At 32.7% G+C, this 20,427-nt stretch overlaps 1 long non-coding RNA gene and 1 other non-coding gene across 3 annotated transcripts in view; one reads left to right on the top strand and one right to left on the bottom strand.

The window, feature by feature from the left end:
• The window catches only part of LOC143174269 (uncharacterized), a 316,575-nt gene that overhangs the window by 118,258 nt on the left and 177,890 nt on the right, over positions 1 to 20,427 (bottom strand). The window lies entirely within an intron of this gene.
• On the top strand, positions 202 to 275 carry TRNAT-AGU (transfer RNA threonine (anticodon AGU)). The gene has a single exon. It is a non-coding gene; the product is annotated as a tRNA-Thr (tRNA).

Below are 20,427 nucleotides of genomic sequence, written 5' to 3'. Positions count from 1 at the left end.
TTTTGCTTAGAGTTTTCAAATATAAATTGCGTAGCTACCTAAACGCGATAAGTATTCTCAGGAGTTAGAACATCCTATGCTCTCATGTTCTTTATTTGATAATGAAATTTTTACCCGGTTTAGCAACAAATAAATGTATCTACGTGGTCTTTAAACTTTTTCTTATAAAATTATACGTTCAAAAAGCAAGACATTTCCAACGGCGCTGTGGCTTAGTTGGTTAAAGCGCCTGTCTAGTAAACAGGAGATCGAGGATTCGAATCCCTCCAGTGCCTGACTTTTCCAAGTGGGGAAAGTTCGTGAATTGAATTTTCTATCTTTTGAATATTTAGGAAACTGCGAATATTAGTACTGGTCATCATAAACGAGTGCAGAATCCTTTTTTGATCAAAATTACCATATTTTAATTAAATGTGGTAACAATTATACAACAGGTTATTAATATTTTAAATTTCATTATGATCTATATCGTTCAGTTTGCGTTTCGTGGAGAATTTTTCATAGAAATTCATTACATTTATTTCGCAGCTTAAAAATAACATAATACTGCAGAATTTGGAAAGTAAAGTTGATTTTCATACAATTGATATATGTATTGTAGAAATTGATGTTTTTAAAAAACAGCTTCCTGTACATAAAATACTTAGTCTTTAACATATTTTCGAAAAACTGTTATATTATAAGGAATATTATACTATGAAAACAGTTATATGTATAGATGTTCAAAATACTGATTTCTACAAGATATCCAAAAATTATTCAAATCAGTGAGTAGCTTTTCGATAACTTTACTTAAGTTTCTATCAAATACTGCCTTATTACTGTTAATAAGGAGCATAATTAATACAACAGGTAGATCAAAGTTGTAAGTTCAAGAGATATATGTGCTGAAATATATTTGATAAAAGGTTCGTAAAATCAATATTTTTATTAATGTTTAAATATAAACGTTTTTATATTTAATTTATATGTTTTACGCAATTTATATGTTTAAATATAAAGTTTTCCAAACTAGGGGTGCCCATATATATTGCCCCTCCCCCATAACAGACAGTAATAAGGACTCGAAAAAATTTATTCTTATATTAACATTTTTTCAGTTTACAATACAGAAAAATATAAATTCAGTACCTCATATGCATCCATACTTCCTCATCGCCACATACTGAGTGCATATCATAGGAACAGAAGAATATTGCAAGATTTTTATATATAAACAAAAATGTTCTTTTGATTTATCTACTTTTATGCTTGTAATATTACTTAAAATGGTTTCTATGATTTATATTACGGGTCATACTTACATATAAAAGGGTCATAAAGGTCATATTAACCTTATTTTTTTAAAGCTAACAAAAAATGACTTATTTACAAAATCTGTAATAAATTCGATTAAATTATTTTTCTTTCATTTGCATCTTTCGTCACAGGTAACGGTAATGCATTGTTTAGCTATATTTTTTCGAAATCATTTAAAGTGTATCAGATTTTAGAAAAAATATAAAACCTAACAGTCACATTAGCACCTCTTTCAGTACATTCTTGAGGTCTATAAGTTACATAGATCATATATAACGACTACAAAAAGATAATTTACACGGCATACGGTATATTGTATTCTGCACGTAGCTATATATATAAAAGACATTTGTAAGCCGAGTTTTAATAATAATAAGACTAAAATATAATTTATAAGCTCAAAAATGTATTCTCGTGCATGATAATTTCATCAAACATGCTATGCAGCTACCTACATTAATAAAAAGTATGAATGAGTACTATAATAGGAAATATTCGAACTATTTCTTTCATCCTTAACGTCTATAACTTTGAAAACTTTTTATCGAATACACTTAAATTTGTCTGGGCATAAACTTTCATATGACATAAAAATATATCCAAGTACTAATAGTATAATAGAAGCTTATAAAAAACAGCAAAGAACCTTTTTCTCTTTTGCTTTTTTGTATTCTTATTGTGATAAAAATTTAGTTAGTAACTCAGTGAACACCCTGTACACCTTTTTTAACCAATTATCGGATATTCCCACCTCTAGCACAGGGAGTCTGCTAGTCAATTTTATCGATGAGTCCATTGGCTGGCCCTGCTTGAAAACACACCCTTCCTTCCTTCCTTCCTTCCTCTCTCTTTCCACATCCGCACATTGATTTCACATACCATTTGAAATATCGTTAATCTAAGTGTATTAACGCCCAAGGTAATTCTTTGAACCTTTTACGGTGGAATTACTCGCCACGCACGTCGAGATGTTTTTGTTAAAAAATTGCCAATAACACGACGTGTCATATACGTCGATAGTCTTGTCGCATTACATATTCCAGATTAGTTTAAAATGTATCTCTCTACACAGAATGATTCATAAACAAAATTATATTCCTATACCTTTGTAAAATAGCTGAAGGTAAAATTCTTCACGCGAGACTCTGCCAAGTGTTTAAATTGGTTGCCAACTCAGACGGTTCAAACATGAAAACAATGCATGTTGTTTCTTCAGTCTATTCCAAGATCTTTTCAATCGACCCATCTACCTATTTACAGATTTAACCCTACCAAATAGATAAATGATATAACACAGAATAACAAATCTCTATATATTTATAATGAAAGAAGTTGCAAATCGACGCTTTTTAAAAATAAATAGAATTATAACGGAAAAAAGTTTGTTGGTTATCAGTGGATGTTGAATCGTTTTAATTCTACCACTCTTTCAAAAATTCAAATGAAAAGTACACACCACAGGACGCAATCGAGCTGCATGTTATTCAAATGGTTAAAACAACTACAACGATGTTGGCGACAAATATAAAGCACCCATGCGAGTCTGTAAAAGCGGTAAAAGTGCAACATACAGGTAATTGTGCGACTTTAGTAACATCGTTTGTAGCATGAAAAGCATTTGTGTTTCCCGAATTAAAAGAGAAGAGCGATCGATCAATCTTTGTACTTCGTACGTAGACAGGAGTGCCTGTTCCTCTTCGTCTACGCGATCTCTATATTAACATATTCCTTCCTCAATTCCAGAGTCCCCGATAACAAAATTCTTATGGAACTGATAGTGTTGAAGGTCCAAAAGGTAATTTAATAATAATTTCTTCGTCGTAGTGTTAAGGCCAAAAGTTAAGCAAAGAAGTTAAGCGTGAATTGTAAACAAATAATATGGGAAAACAAGGAGAAAAGATTCAGATTGCTGGTCTTTGCTGATCTTCTCAGAGATAACATCAATGATGACCCTGATTTTTTGATCAGGGACTGTATAATCACTGTAAATTTAAAAAAAAATGCAATTTAAATAGAAAATATTTTTAAGCATGTACACACTATTCTCTTAAAATAAAAAAAATGCAAGCTGATGGTTAAATTTGTAACATAAAAGTATAAAATTTCGTAAAATAACTTAACAGAAGAGTTCCCATTCGAGACTCCGCAATTTCAAGTGATACATAAACAAAACAACCAAATTTTTAGTTTATTGTAAATTAGGAGTCTTACAATTTTTTTTCGTGTTTACTAATATTTCAAAATGTAGTACTATCATTTGTATGTAACTGTCTTTATTATTTATTAAACTGTACTATCTTTTCTAACGCACGTTCATACCGTGATTTATGTCGTATTTATTTAAGAAAACAGAATTAACAATAATCTTAACGTATGTAAAGATAGCTACATTGTGAATTAGAATTATGACTACAAAGGAAATTTTTTTTCTTTATTGTGTAACGAAAGTCCAAACTGAAATCTTGCTACATATGACTGTCATATTGTTAACAACATTTTTTTACTTCATTCTAGTTTATAGGATAATCAAGTTTATATAGATTAAGATTATTTTCGATCTATTCATTCCAAATAAATACAACAACATAACTGATCATACGTCAGAAAACACAGAGTAATTTAATGCATAATATAGAAAATTGCATGAGAATTGCAGTATATCGTCTTTAAACGTAAATAGATATATGTACAAAATAATATAACTTAACTTATAAACAGCCTAACAATTTTATATTGTGCAAATCATTTAAGATCGGTGACCCTGAATAAAGATACCCATTAAGAAAAAAATTATTTTAAAAAAAGCATTTCTCCACGACTAAGCCTCGATTCACACTAGCGATCAATCACGATTGAGGATTTTGCGGAGGCATTCACATTCAACGATCAAAGATAATCAAATCCTGTAAATATACGTATAAATACCTATTTTCAAAATATAATTCAATAAAAAGCGCGTTAATTATGAATGAGGAGGAGATTGTATTACGATAGAAAGTGATTCTTTCGATGCGACGAGTCAATATTTTTTGTGACTAAAATTATACAATTTACTATTTTCCCCAGCAAATTTAATTAAGTACTCGTTACCCATAATCTTTTTTACCATCAGTCTTTCACGGTTGCTGATTAAATCAAATAAGATCAGAAGTGGCGGTAGCAAACCGATCCGACGATCAATAAATTTTAATTTAATTTGAGCATATTATCAACTGTAAATGCTTTCGTTGAATAATATGTCATTAAATGTAATAATTGCTCATTGCACATTTGCAATGACCATTATGATTTGACATGATCTAACCGTACTGTTGACTGCTAGTGCGAATCAGGTTTAACACTAGAACTATCGGACAATTAAATTGACCTCTTATTTTTTTTACAGAAACGATAGAAATTGGATCTGTTCAGATTTCCACTGATTTATATTTTAGAGTTGAGTTATATTGCTAGTATTCAAGCAAATTAATTTTTTAAATCATTTCAGATATTTAACAGTTTCAAGATGTAATAATTGCGAAATAAGAAAGCTGAGACCCATCAGTTTGATGGGTGCGGTAGTTCTAGCGTTAATAATTTCACAAAGAACCGTTTGTGTCTGTTTAGTAATTGCGAAAAAAGAAATAAAGAATGGGTCATTTTGGTTCATTGGTAGTTCTAGTGTTAATAATTACAACGCTGAGAGTTCTTCGATGACACTAAAATATGAAAGCTGCCACTTTTGATGGTCTACATTGCTTAAATGCTTTCTCCTACATTTCCAAATGATTGGTAACATATTTCAGTTTAATTAAAATCCCATTCATCGCATACAAAGTGATCAATTTAGCGTAAAATAGCCTATACATATGTATGCAAGGAAGTGAAAGTGGAAAGTAATAAGGTTATTTGTGATGAGTGTACACGATAGAGCTGATTAAGGTAAATAATTGATGTAATTAATTCATAGTCAGTAATTACTAATAAAATAATGCAGCCAGTAGAAATCTCAATTACAGTTTAGTGTCATGTGTAAGTGTTGTGTTTACAATAAGTTTATTCTGTACCAGCAACTAATATATTCTAGAATGTACAGTTGAAATTTCATTGAAAAGTCTATTTTTCAAAAAATTTCAAAGGCATTGTTCCGTTACGAACTGTTCAGCACGGCAACCTTCGTCCTTTTAATGTACATAATTTATGTATAATGAACGGTATTTAAGAGGTAATGCAGACTATAAGATACGATCAATTCGATGCGCATACTCTGCAATTTTCTAAATTAAAATCTAAAAAGTAACATCAGTTTACAGAGCGAGAGATAAGAAAATTATTGTGATAAATATCTTAAAACTGGAAGATGTAAGTAAGTATATAGATAAACATTTTATGTAGATAGATATACGTGTACGCATATATTTACGACATATTTAAAAAAAGATATCATAACGTAAAACATTCGAAAACTGCCTGTGTTCTAAGAAGAAAAAATTGTCTCTAAATTCATTTATAAACCTTTACGAAATAAATATAAAACGGGCATAACAAGTTAAAAATTGGCGAGAAGTTTATATGCAAGCCATTGTATCATTGACAGTATAGCTACTGATCGTGTCACACGAAGTAATTACAAACGGTCACGAGAATCCTTTTATAGTATCTATGAATAATCTTCTTTATACCCTATAAATATCATGTGGGAATATACTGATAATTGCCGAAGTTATAAATTGTTATTGTCTTGAATGACCTGCCCGCAGTGCGACGAAGCGCTACACTTGGGTCACCACTGCGCAGATCTTCCACTTAGGTAAACAAACTAGAATAAACAATTAGTTTAATTTAACGAGTATCTGTCCAAATTCGGTTAGTCGCAATGCAAGCGGATTTCTTCATTCTCTACGTTCCTGCGCAAATTGCGCTACAAAAGTGCAGTGGATAACAATAAATCAATAAATACTACTTACATACTTGTGATGCTTGTACACAAGGAACACAAAGAAATATCAGCAAATTTCTCCATTCCGTTCTTATGGATTGCCTCAAGACACTTGAATGTTTCGATCAGACGATAAACACCGCCTCGCGGTGAGGAAGATCGAATGATAATAAACAGTTTATTTCAAACAGATGCAGACACTAAAGAAGAAATAATTCTAAAATATAAAAGTCGCATTTCCTTGTGATTAAATCATACCGTTAATGCTAATGTGACGGCTTAGAACGGATTAACTCTAAGTACATATACTCCAGAATAAAATGGTAATATACTCTAAAAATGATTAAATCTCTTTGTATTCAAAAAATGATACAAAATCACTCTTATATACATTCTTCCATAGTGCTTTTATCATGTAGTAATATAAGAAACATAAAGTAAATTTTGTGCAATACATTTTGCGCTATTAAAAAAAATAGAAATATTATATTTAGTAAGTCAAAATGATGCATAGCATATTTCGTGAAAGACAATGAATGGAAATAAAAGAAACGAAGTTGATAATTGTTTAATACTTAAGACGACTCCCTTTGTATTTAATAATAGCAACTATTCTTAGAGGCAAAGATTTATATATTGTTTTAATACATCTTTAGCTTAATTTCTACCACTTCTCCACAGTGAATTTTTTAAACTCATCAATAAGTACGAATTCTTTCCCCTTTTTGCATAAGGACCTTGTTAAGTTTCCCCAACAATTTTCTATGGTATTTAAATCCGAAGACTTGTCTGGCAGTCCTAAAACCCGAACATTTTTATTTATAATGTACTGTTTCACTGCTTTTGCAGTGCGTTCTACCGCGTTATTATGTTGAAATATGCATTTATTTCCAGCAACTCGTGTCGCGTATGTGTTAATTTGTTCATCACTTTAATAAACATTTTATTATTTAACGTTCTTTTCATAACTTTTATTTCCGTCTTACCGTAAAAACCAATTCATTATTACTTTACAACTGCAATTAACTATCTTGCCTATTTTTGCCACAGAAAAATGATCTACCTTTAATTTTAATATCGCGTGTATTTCAACTGGAATTAATTTTTCTCCGCGAACCATTTTTACAAATTTATTTGTTTACTGCGTTAATACAGACATGACTGACTGAATTTCACAGAAATATTACGTTTCCAACAGCTTCTGTACGACTATAAAGCGTAGACATTCGACTTATGCTATCATTTTCTCCGTCTTGCGACAGCACAATATTTATATTCTCGTCTGTATCTTTTCGGAACATTGTGTGTCGGTAATGGCATTCAATAGATTATACGTACAGCCACGCCCAAGAATACTGATCTAATAATCTACGCATTCTGCCTACTTTACTGTCTTTTTATCTAGGAGCGTACATATGTTTTAACCGTTTGAGTACCATGCAGCGCAATCACGCTTCTCCGTTATACTCCTTAAAAGTGCCAGCCTATCGGTTCGTAGAATCAGATTAAGCTTATTTATTCGTTTTCCTTCACATTATTTATTTTTATTTTTGTTATTGCCTGCTCAGAAATATAAAAATAGAACAATCACACTATTTAGAATTATTCTTATGTGAAAACAGGAAAGTGTATTTCAGTTTCTGAGTCGAAACAAAGGAAACGCGATCGCGTCTTGTATTTTTTAACAGGTTTTTTGGAAAGACCCGTGGCACTCATACAGTTAATGTATCCTACAACGAAATACTATTAAGTTTTAATCGCGTCGAGGAAGGAACTATCCTCTCTCCGTGCGTACGGAGCCTAGTGTAATATGCAGCTAAGGGGGTGACTTGCGTTCGGGCAGCGTAGCGTCTTGCCGATGTTGAGTTCGACTGTGTCTCGTCCCGCCGGTCTTCCGAGTTATATCCTCCTGTCCTTAGACAAGGACAGAAAGCAAGCCACGCTGATACCAAAAACGCAGGAGGAAAACGCGCGCAGAAAAGGCGCCAAAATTCCGGTGAAAGTGCCCGCATGGTTGGCCGGAAAAATCCTGACTCATACGAATATGGCTGCCAGATGCGTGAACTGACCGTCGCCAGACTCGCAAAGGTCTTGGCGGGACGCGAAAAAATGTACGTAGGTATATAGAAAATAAAACTGCCTCGCTACACTATAACAATCGAAGTTCGGAAACCAGTTACCGTCCGTTGCACCAAACTTGGCACTCTTGTCTGAGTGGTCGGATTCGAAGGCGCACGCTCTCATCAAGCGAATTTTCAGTTCTGGTATATGATTGGTTGAGACGTTCATGAACAACAATCGGGTCGCGGGACGAAGAGCGCTCAGAGTCGTCCTGTAGTATAAATATAGTGCAATGTAAATCAGTTTCGAGACTCTTTTAGGCACAACGTTACAACCAAAATTGTAATGTCGGTTCCGGTTTTTAAAACGGTTATGAAGAACCGAAATAGCTTCACAACTCTATTAAATATATCGGTTTCGGTTCCGATTCTTTAGAATCAATATTATGTCAGTATTGTGTCGGTTGTATAATCATTACGTTTCAGTTCTGAATGAAATGCAGAAGCCGATATACCTAATAATAATTATGCCTTTATTTCAGTTCTCCATAACTGTTTCAGTCGAAACCGATGTACAGTGAGCATGGATAATTTCAATACTCATAAGAACTCGAATGTTGCAATTATGAAGAGGTAGAATCGATTCGACCTCAAGAAATGAAGATTTTAGAGAGTGGAAAAGGACAACGCGAGTGAAGGAAAAAGAAAGACTGATAGTCGAAGCATTCAGCAAAATTAAAGGCTCGCGATGAGCTTCCAACTTTTAACTCAAAAATCAAACTTCTTTATTTGTAGACTTTTGATGAATGAATCTTTCACCAGGTTTGTTATGTTTTTCTGATTGAAATGACACCAAACGTTATAGAATCACGACTATACTTACTTGCATAATAAGTAGACTGCGGATTTTTATGCGTTTATGGAAAATCTGGAAATGCAAAATTGCATAGAATTCACGAAAAGCGAAAAAATCTATAAAATATCAAAAGTTTAGTGCTCTCTATAGTATTTGTTAAGAATAATCATTTTCCACAGTGATCCTATTTTTCTAATTATATTCTTAAAATTTTGAATTTGCATAAGGACCCGCTGTCTAATAATAATCGATTGAAGCTTCAGATATAGAAAAGGACTGCGAATAGAAAAGACAAGACGTTGTAATCGTCGAGTTTGACAGTAATCGGATCATGTTATACTATTTAATGCCGTCTGCTCGTCGAGTGCTATTGTGTGTTAGAAGGAACCTGTGGAAATGACGCTGTTGTAATTAATTTATAAAAAGGTATCCGATGTTGTAATTATCTAACGTTCACTGTATAACAGTTTAAACAGTTATTTTCGAAAGCTTATCAATCTTTAATTATGACTGCCTTAAACAGGAGGTACCAAATAGTAGTTAACAAATCATTTATTTTCTACTAGGTATTGGTGTTCAATATTAAGATAGAAACAATGGTATAAATTTATATTTCCACGTCGAAGACTTCAGTTATTCAGAATATCATTCACCGCGAGATCTCATATTCAAACGAAAAATCATCGCATCTTTTAAATTATTGGAATAGATACTTGAAAATTTTTCTAAGATAAAGTTTCTATATTTTTCTAATGCTGTTTACAGCAAGCATGCAGCACCTGTCTTGACTGGCTACAAGGTAAATGCTTATATGGGCAAGGGAACTCTTTCACTCAAAAGATTGCGTCAATAGCTATAGAACAACAGTGATGCCTTGGGTGTGATACACTGTTGTTATTGCCCGAGTTGTGTGACGAAGAAAGAAGGAACAGAATACGACGAAGTGACGTATATTGGCGTCGGATATCAATTCTAACGCTTTTTATATTCATGGATCCTTGAATCATAGAAGCCTGACTGCTATGTTTCTTTAACCATTCGAGTCCCACCGGTTTTTGCAAAAACTCAATCGAAAAATGCCAAGTGGCGCGATCGCGCTTCTTTCGATTCAATTTAGAAACTGAATGACGCTTTTCTGTTTTTACAAAAATAAATTTCAAATAGGACGATCGTTACATTTTTCCACTTCTAAGCATAATATAACAAAAATAACAGAAATAAAAATGAATAATTAGAAGGAAAAGAAATAAATAAGCTGCACGTGATTCTACGAATCGAAAGACTGGCACTTTTAGGCAGTGTAACGGAAAAGCGCGATCGCGCCGCTTGGGACTCAAACGGTTAAAGGACTGAGGTGAAGGGTACGACCCAGTCCATTTCCCCTCCGTCTTTTTAGATCGTGGGTAGTCGCTACACACATGGCATGCGTACTGTATGTATACTTTAACCAGTCAAAGATTCTTTCAAAGAGATGACTCAGTTGAAGCTCTTCTGGGAAAACAGAAATGTTACTGATTTTGTATCGGTTTTCAACGAAAGACAAGTGTGTTAAACGATATCTTCTAGAAAAAGTCCAGTATGCATTTAAAAAGCAAGGAGAAACGTCTACGTGCTGCGGTTTGTGAAAATCTTGTCTAATAGGCAGAACATTTGTAACAATAATATGTACTTCATAAGATTAACAATTCCGCGCGTTTCAACATAATATTTATAACGTGTTAGAAAATTTTGAAAATTAAAAACGTTACTTAATGTAATTAAGGTCTTGCCCTATGATTTCTTTCCCAATCACGCTCAACAGAAATATTTTATTCTTCATAATTCATTAGAACAAGAGAAATATTCTACACTTATTCTATTTCTACGTTTCCTCAGAAGCATTACAATTAATAATAGAAAAACAATATTCGATTCGTACTTGGAAGATTAAGTGACATGCGTATCTGTTAAATTCTATTTAAAGTCTTCACCATGAGTCTAACACGATATTGTAGGGCAAGGAGTTAAAATGTACACTGTCGCGTACAGTATTTTTAAAAATAATACTTCAAAGTTTCGAACATGAAACGCCATTTTCCTTTACATTAACATCTACACTCGAGTGCATATATTTTTTCGCATAATGATTTTTTTTTAAAGAAACAGTTGACTTTTGCTGCTTGTAACTAAAAAAGTTTTAGTAATATCAAAGGATTCTGTATTAAACGTTAACTCAAATACCGACTTTTACGAACGTATGTAATTTTATAAAAAGTCAAAGAAGTTTGTAAACTAAGAACACGTATAACGTGTCATTACTTTTCGCAAAATAGCTTTGTAATGCTGTAGGATTGGGTCGGTGCAAGTAAGGGAAACTGGAACAGAAAAATATTTAATTTACTTTAAACAAAGTTGAACTTACGATTTTAACTATCACAAAACAAGAGAAGAGCAATAAAGTACGCAAGGAAGGTTCCGGAAAAATCTTGAGAAAAAGAACTAACAGAAGAAATATGGAAAGTAATTACTCAGGCAGGACGACATTGCAACTTGTGAATCGCATTCAGAAGATAGCTCAAATGAAGATGAAAGTTTAGATGAAAAGAGTAATTAATCATATTACGAACTAAATTACTAAAAATGTTATAGGACCAAGATATAAGTATTTGTAAATTATTATATTAAAGTAATACTAATATTGTAGTAGTGATAGAAATATTTAATAATATTTTTTGGGACAACAACATAAAAGAGATTGAACAACCGTATACATGGCATATAAGCTAAACAGAAATGTTGCAAATTACATTATCTGAACCCAAAGCAAATACGTATCACCATCCGACATATTTCACTTCATTATAATGAAGTGTGGAAGAGAATTTGAGAAGTTGTTTATGCAACAGTTTTATATTGAAATGGTAAATACAACATAGAGGAGTCAAAAACATTCTAAATTGAGTAAAATTTAATTAAGTGTTTAAAGTGATTCTCTTGAACTTCTAAAGACTTATAGAGTTTTCCCAGATATTATTTTAAATATTTAATTTTGCAACTGGTGTGCAAAGATAGGTAGTTAGAGGAGAGATGACCATCACTTTACGTTTTGTTTTATACAACCATATAAAGAGAAAGGAAAGTACACTTTCCGATAAAACTATTAAATATATATGGAAATAAATAAAAAGGGTATACCAGTAAGAATTTCCTCCTCCCTTCATTTCTAATGTCATTGTTTAGTAGCATTTTATGCAGTTCTTTTAAAGCCACAGTTTTAGGAATTTCAATGTAAAATGGAAATACGTTCTTGCAGCTGTGCCACAACTGTACGACATCTTCTATTAAACGGGTAAAGCTACTAACTGTACGCGAAAAGTTTTCGGCACGAAATGGTTCATGTGTGACGTAATTAATTAGTTCAACAGTGGAATGTTAGAAATAATTAAAGATATTGCGTAAAAGGAAGCTAAATTAAACTGAAATGTTTACTTTCATTTTGTAATCAGTTATTCGACTGGTTATTTTAAAAATAGGTGGAACAGAATCGCGCCACTTGGATCTTTTCGCATCCCATTCAGAAAGCGCTATTGCGCTGTTCAGCTTTTTTCGGTCGTGTTTCTATCTCACTTTGTAATATTCTGTTTTATTTGCGATCTTCGTTTACGCGAATTAGCCAATAACAAAAGCGGTCGAAACCGAGGTGTCAACATTCAGCGTGGGTGGGCGTTTCCCCTTGCCGCACTTGTCCCATCAGTTCGAGAAACAAGATACCAAACTTTGTTGGAGAATAGTACTCGCCTTCAACTCGCTCGATTTTACCAATCCGAATCGAACCTTCGAGTACCCGATACATTTGAGTATTCACAAAGACTCCTGCATATCTAAAAATTGGATCAGCGCTAAGTCACTGCAAACAGGATAACCCCGTTTCTTATGATTTATTTCAGGATAATAGTTGCAAAAGTTTCTTTATTGTTAATAATCTCCTTACAGAAAAACAAATTACAAATTTATTGTATTGTTCATTAGCAACAACTAGTTCATGTGTTTAGTATAGTGAATTAAATATTCACAGTAGCATATTTTCTCTCAATGTGTGTATGTATATAAATTAAATAAAATTCATATGTACTAAATTTAAATTAAAATTCATTCATCGCAAATGTGATTCAATATAATATGGCAAAGAATTAATTAATCCCCCAGCGACCGAGATTGGGTTTGCTCATTTTCCTCGTATTCTAAAAGACTTCATATTCATTCATATTGAGCGACATCGATATTAACACTAGAACTACCAAGCGTTTAATATGATTAATATGAAATCCTTGAGAAAATGGTAACAATAGATTATTTTCGGTTTCTTCGTATATTTATTATAGTATTGTAACGAAACATTTTATTCTTAAAATCATTTCGGCTGTTTAATACTTTTAACCCTTAGCACTCCAGGTTGTTTTGTAATTGATCAGTAACTGCAACTAATTTTTATAGTATTCCTAGCGAAAATGAGAAATGCTATAACATTTCTTCGATCTTTTATTTTCCTTCTCAGTACAAAATTTCGATTTATGGAAAATCTAATAATTTTAGGACAGTTTCTTTAAGATTCATTAAAATATTTAATATTATAACTGGTGCAATACTGGAGCCTACAGAGTTCAAAGGGTTAAGATATCAGTAACTGCGAAATAAGAAAATTGAAAACCGTCATTTTGACGGATACGGAGGTTCTAGTGTAATACAATGTTAGTTTGAAAGGAGCTAATCCAAATAATTTCTAAACATACGTAAATATATTAAGTCTCCAGAAATGTAATAAAAAAGCTAACAAAGCTTAATGGTATGTAAAAAAAACAGCAATTCATTCGTTTATGTACATACGAAGGTTGTTCACTGAGGAGTGGTTATGCACATGTTTCGCGGATCAGTGCAAGAAACTAGCACGAACGATATTCGACTCTTCTTAACATATACTGACTCGGGCTTATACACGTGAATGTCGTTATTCATCAGGTAACTTGTAAAATTTGTACTTGGTAGTTGATGTTGAAATGTTTAATTAACATATTGAATGCCACGGAGGTCACCGGTGACCCACAACCAAGTCGAATTACTATAGTCCATTCAATTAAACGAAGATCACAACATTTCTGTATTATAAGCAATGCTACCGAATGAGGTGACATTGAGCAAGATCAGCGTGCAATAATAATAATGCAATTCAATCAAATGATTTAATATTATATTTTTTCCATTTTGTGTATTTTGCTCTATGAAATTATGCGGCGTTCAACGTGTTAATTATTAAGATAAAATGTTGCTATTTTTATACGTTCTCCTAAATAAAAATTGCAGAAATCAATAATATCAGATCTAGTTTGAACCTTTGTTTCTTAGAATTCAGTTTGCCTCTATTTTTAAATGAAACTAAAAACGATATTTTTTATAACATAAATTGCAGGATCAATCACAACACACAGCCCTCCTTTCTCTCTCTCTCTCTCTCTCTCTCTCTCGACTAAGTGCACCTCGCAAGCCAAAGTTAACTCGCGTGCGCCTTTCTTTCGACTATCTCGTCGTAAAAATGCATCGGGCTTGCACCCCCCGCAAAACACACACACGCGCGCACACATACACACACACTTCGAGGCCTTGGTTAGGTCCTAACCCAACTATTTTCGCTTCGACGCCCTCCACTGTGCCCTTCTTTGCCTTTTCTTTCTTATCTTTGATTAAAAGATTAATTATGTGATAAAATATTCGCGAAAATATCCTTTCTCTTGCACATTCTAAGCGTATGTTGCTCCACAACCGCTGTACATTGATCGATAAGAATTCAGGGAGAGATACTATAACTACTAATTAAGGAATAATTTACGGAAGTAGTATTTAATTGTTTGAAGAATGATATTTACTGCATTGTAATTAAATTATAGAAAATTCTATTTCTTTAACAAAATTAATGTAACAAGGAATGTGTAACCATTACTTAAGAATGAATAAAATAATATCATTGATTTAAGTAATATTATTATTGACTATAATATTACAGTTGAAGAAACGTATTCCATCTTGTTTGAAGCGACTGTAGACGAATTTCATCAAAACAATTAGGTTTATTTCTTATTTGAAAAAATTATAATTACTTTCAAAATGATTGATACGCCTATTTAAAAAGTCGTGTAAGATTAACTAGAAATTTCTCAATTAATTGAAAGCCTGCAGAACGTGAATCGATATCTAAAGAGCTACTTGAATGTTTCTCATTCCTCATATCAGTTCAAATCTATCGGTTTGAAGTGCTGCTTTTTTATAGCATCATATACTATGAATTGCATTCTAGCGTACAGCCTTTATTGTATATATATGTACTTTCTATTGCGTATTTGTGAAGTATGTTCTGCTGTGTGGTTCTTTAGTAAGTGATATCATCGACTGCTTTCACTGTTGCCACATAACGTCTAAAAAACTGAAAACAATTTTCATTCTTAAATTATCCTATTGGTCCAAAATGAATTAGTATTTTATGTGAAAAATTCTATACCAATAAATTCTACAATTTATTGTTGTTGAATGTGATATTCCACTTCTTTTTATCTTAAGACATTTGTTCACTTTATTTGTATAATTTTTAAATACTAACTGTAAATGTATCGTAAGTAATCTGTTGTAATTAAGGAAAGTAGCATCCTTTGATCCATTATGAGACACGTTTATCAAGAAACTGATCAGTCAAATTGGTATTGGACAATTAATTAAAGTGAAGAGCAAGTGGTGTTTTATGATGTTTGTTATTATTACAGCAAAACTCTAAAAAAAACACGACTTTATACAAACGATTCTCAGGCATTATATGACCAATTTTATCTCTTATTCTTTTATTGAACGTCAAAAATGTACCATCTCAAAACTATTGACAACTTGCTCGACTATATATCCGTTGTAAACTTTTTGATTGTTCATACAAAATTGAGTGACCGTTTATATAAACTCGAGCACTTCATATTCAGATGTTTGCATAACGAAGTCCAAGATTGGAAAAGGAAAATTGTGCGTCATGATCAATCGATGTTTCCCTTGAAAGTAAAAAACGATAATTTCTCCAAGATAAGATGGTACGCTCTCTCCTTGATCGTAACCTTCACTTTGATGTAAACTTCAATGGAGGGCAGTAAGATGCCTTTAGTACGACTGTAAAATCTAATAGAATTGAAACGATTACGGTTTTACTTCTACAGGGTGTAACATTCAAATGAAGTGTTGGGAACCATTGAAGAGATGAAGAAAATGTTTATGTAAAAATTGTTTGGGAGTTACCATAGTATCCGGCCAGTAAAACTATCAGTCCAAATTTATAATTTTGGCCTTTTTTCGGAAATAAACGATTTTATAAGTGTTATGTTTCGTTGGGTCGACGCTTGGTCGCGACTCGAATGTTTTAGCGATTTTCCGTTGATCGCACGTGTGATGCCCGCCAAATTAATCTTGTGTCTTCGCGATACGTTTGTGTTCGGTACGACATTTGAATGGGTGACTTTACCCTTAAACGTTTCGGTAGCGAGATTTTTGTGAACGAGTGTTTCGTCGGAGCTCTAGCACCGACAAGTCAACATTTTACGCCTCCTTCAGATGTTTGGAAGGGGATGCTGACGGAGTGGGAACAAGAGAACGACGAAGTTTTCGAAAAAAAATGAATTTGGCAACAGCGGGAAAACCCCGCTAGTTGACTGACATGCAAGTGTGTACTCCGTGCCGCAGTCCTCGGTGTTTGAACGGGCCCTTGTTCCACGACGGAACAATAAGCATAGCACAATAGATAGTGGAGAGTAGAGAAAAACGGAACACCAATGTTTTTCGTAGATAACACTTGTGCATTGATCTGCAGTCGATCGCAAACTATACCAAGGATTTCTTAGGTTTGTGTCATGCAAGACGAACTCCTTATCTACGAAATACATTAGTGTTTCGTTTTATCCATCCATTCCGTTTTACCCTATTCTCCACTAATTAAAGAATAACTCGATGTATGGTGGCCACATTGATTTTCATGAAATTTATATATGTTCTAAAAATGCGTATTTTAAATAACTCTTTCCTGTGACAAAAATATTCACGTTTAGTGCCTGAAATAACCGCAAAGACTGTTAGTACCACTACATTGAATTCTACAGGGCGGGCCATGAAAAAGTAGTCCACCTTTAATATCCATGTTACGACAGTCTGCCGTCGCATCTGTAATGTTCGAGGTTTACGCCCGATACACACTTGCGGTCCGCTTAAAATTCTTTCCTTGTCTACCGTTTTCGATGAACGAAGATTTCGAGATCGGACCGAAATTCATAGTACGAACACATGCGTTGTAAACAGCTGAAGAATATTTAATCGAACCGAGTGCGGATTGAGAGCGGATCGAGACATGACTGATAGTGTATATCGAGTTTTATTTTACTTTTTACCACGTATTTAGTCTTTCTGTGCACATCGTGTCGAAAAGGTGGTAATTTTCTTTTGCTCCTTCATTTTGTCACCTTACCGACGGGAGCAGAGTACTTTTCCATAGCCCACCCTATATATGCATGAGCGTATGCACACACCCACGAGCATGGCCGCACGTTCGTCGTTTCCGTGGTAATTACTCATGGAAATGAGTTTCATCGATATAATAGACATTGGTATCGGTTTCTTGAGCTGAGGATGCAGAGAAGCCCCTCTCCCGCCCACGCTTTTGTTTTTTAATTGCCAAACTAGCTATTAACAAGTTGAGTACTGTTAAAGTGACATATTTAAAGTACAGATTTTTTAACTACTTTTATATTCTAAAATATTCCCGAAATGAAAAATTTTAATGAAAAATTTGGCTGCCTGAATACTATGTATAGTTAAAAAGGCGTTTATTTTTCAATAAATGTTTCTACAACCTTGCAATGCTCAGTCAGGGGTGCTAACAGCTATATGCCTACATGGCAAAAGTGACTAGATTCTTATAAATTAGTAAAATTACATCACAAAATATGCATTCGCCGTTCAACAATAAATAATCAAATTTAATATGGCTAACAAATATTCTATAATTAAGCAACAACAAAGTATACCACAAGGGCAACTACAAATGAAGAACAATATAAACAGTCAATAAAAATTAAAATAAAGTTAACAAAGAAATACAATAAAATAATAAAATATATAACAGTGTATGAATGAGCCAGTATAAATAAATAAGAAGAATAAAATAAAATAAAGGAGTAAAAATAAATAAATAAGTAAAATCCATATATCGTACGATACAGTGGGTGTAGCTTCCAGTGGTTATCGCGTGGCTAAAGTGATATATTTAAAAAATTCTTGTTGCAGAATTCCGAAGCACAGCTATTTTATTTCCGTATTTTCGGACCTCGCCGATTAGAATAGAAATAATAAATAAAAATAGCCAATATATCTATATAAAGTTAGGTGGCTTAAGAATAAGAGAAATTTAAACGAAAAATTTGGCTGCCTGAGTACAATATATAGTACATTCGTTGTTTTATGTGAAGGGACACGTTATATGTTGAAAATCATTTATGTGGGTGTAATAATGAAAGAAATTTTTGAAAATGTAACTTTAACAGTCTACCGTAATGTAATTACGTTTAGTTATGCCAAGAATAATTGGAATCGAATTTGTATTCATCAATTGACATCAAGCGTGATCGAACCATCAATGATCGTTCATAAACGAAGATCAATTTCCTTATCTTTCCTTGTAGCTCTCTTTTTACATTTATCCCTTTAAATTCGATAAGTCAATTTAGTATATGTCTTTGTTATGTCGGTGCTACATCTGACATCCTGTTAACGCCCGTTTCCAATTTTTCAATGTAATGCGTTCAAAAATAAGGCAGATAAGAAACTTATCAATCTTATTAGTATTTTAAATTCTTATTAGTATTTAAATTTCGATACTGGAAACTGAAAATTAAAATGTACAATCAATACCATCTGATATTATTTTTAATTTTGAATGTTTATTAGAGCATTAACATTTTCTTATGCTCAATATATTTGCTTAAAAATTGAACGAATCTACTTATTTATGGCACTAAGACGTAGAATGATATAATAAGCAGATTGTTGATTTTTTCCTAAACGCCCACTATCATAATTTAAATCCAAAAATTTAGATCTTTATCTAAAAAAATTAACCGGGAAATATTTTCTATAACTATACCTATATAGAAACCACAACCTCCACATAATGTGCCCGTTCATATCAAACAACTTTTTTACAAACACATTTCTCATAACTTCAATTTCTCGCGAAATATTCCATTTTCATTTAAATGTAACATCCTGCAGTAGGATATACCTACTTTGCCGATTGTAAATGGAAAATAGACGAAGACCAATAGTTATCGTAGCAAAAGGAAGAATAGGAAAAAGTTGTACAAAACCAGATACGTGGATCGAACCGAGTACCATTGCCTTTTATAAAATAAGGACTGCAAAATGCAATCAAAGCGTTCTATCATATTCGGATGATCCTCGAAACATTATCAAATAAGTCCCAGAACAGAGATCATCATAAAGTTCCATACAGATAAATTAAAAATTTTGAAGTGTTGCCTTGTGACTGGTTTTATTTATCTTGGTAAGTATCCACTCGAAACAATACTATTTAAATTCTACCTTATTCACCTTTCTATCATGTACTGAAATATGAAATATTAATGTTTAGGGTTTTACAAGTTTTACCCCATATTACCTACAATGGCGGACGAAGGTAATATTTTCTAACGTATGGCAACAAACATGACGATTTTTGTTTCGTTAATAATTAAAATTAATATTAGATGTAGTTAAAATAAACTAATATTGTTTATACATACGATAAAAATTCTTAATATAAATTTCGATAGGTTGCCCTAAATTAGCATAGTTTCGTATATGTTAAAATTGTTGAAGATAAATTTCATATTATTTTTTTCATTTACGGAAACAACAATTTCATAATTAGATTAGATTTTATACATCTTTTCAAAGTTATCCAGTTCTACCCACCTCTATAGGGCAAAACCGCATTATTGCATACCTTTGATAAAAATTATCTTTTCATGAACAGAACAATTTTTTCCAAAAAGAGCCGTCATTTTTTTATTCTTTACAGTTCAAAGGAGAGATCCAGCATTGTTCGAAGTATTTTTGCCATCAGATTTTTCGGTACAAACAGAAATACGCCACAGCGTTGGCTATATTCCACTTTTCTCTACAAAATTGTAATTGTATTAACTTGGTATTCCTTTACACAGTGTTGTTACGAAGGAATTAATCGCGTA

This window comes from Nomia melanderi, chromosome 2 (genome assembly GCF_051020985.1).
Source record: "Nomia melanderi isolate GNS246 chromosome 2, iyNomMela1, whole genome shotgun sequence".
NCBI classification, from domain to species: Eukaryota; Metazoa; Arthropoda; class Insecta; order Hymenoptera; family Halictidae; genus Nomia; species Nomia melanderi.
This window is presented reverse-complemented; position numbering and strand designations above follow the sequence as displayed.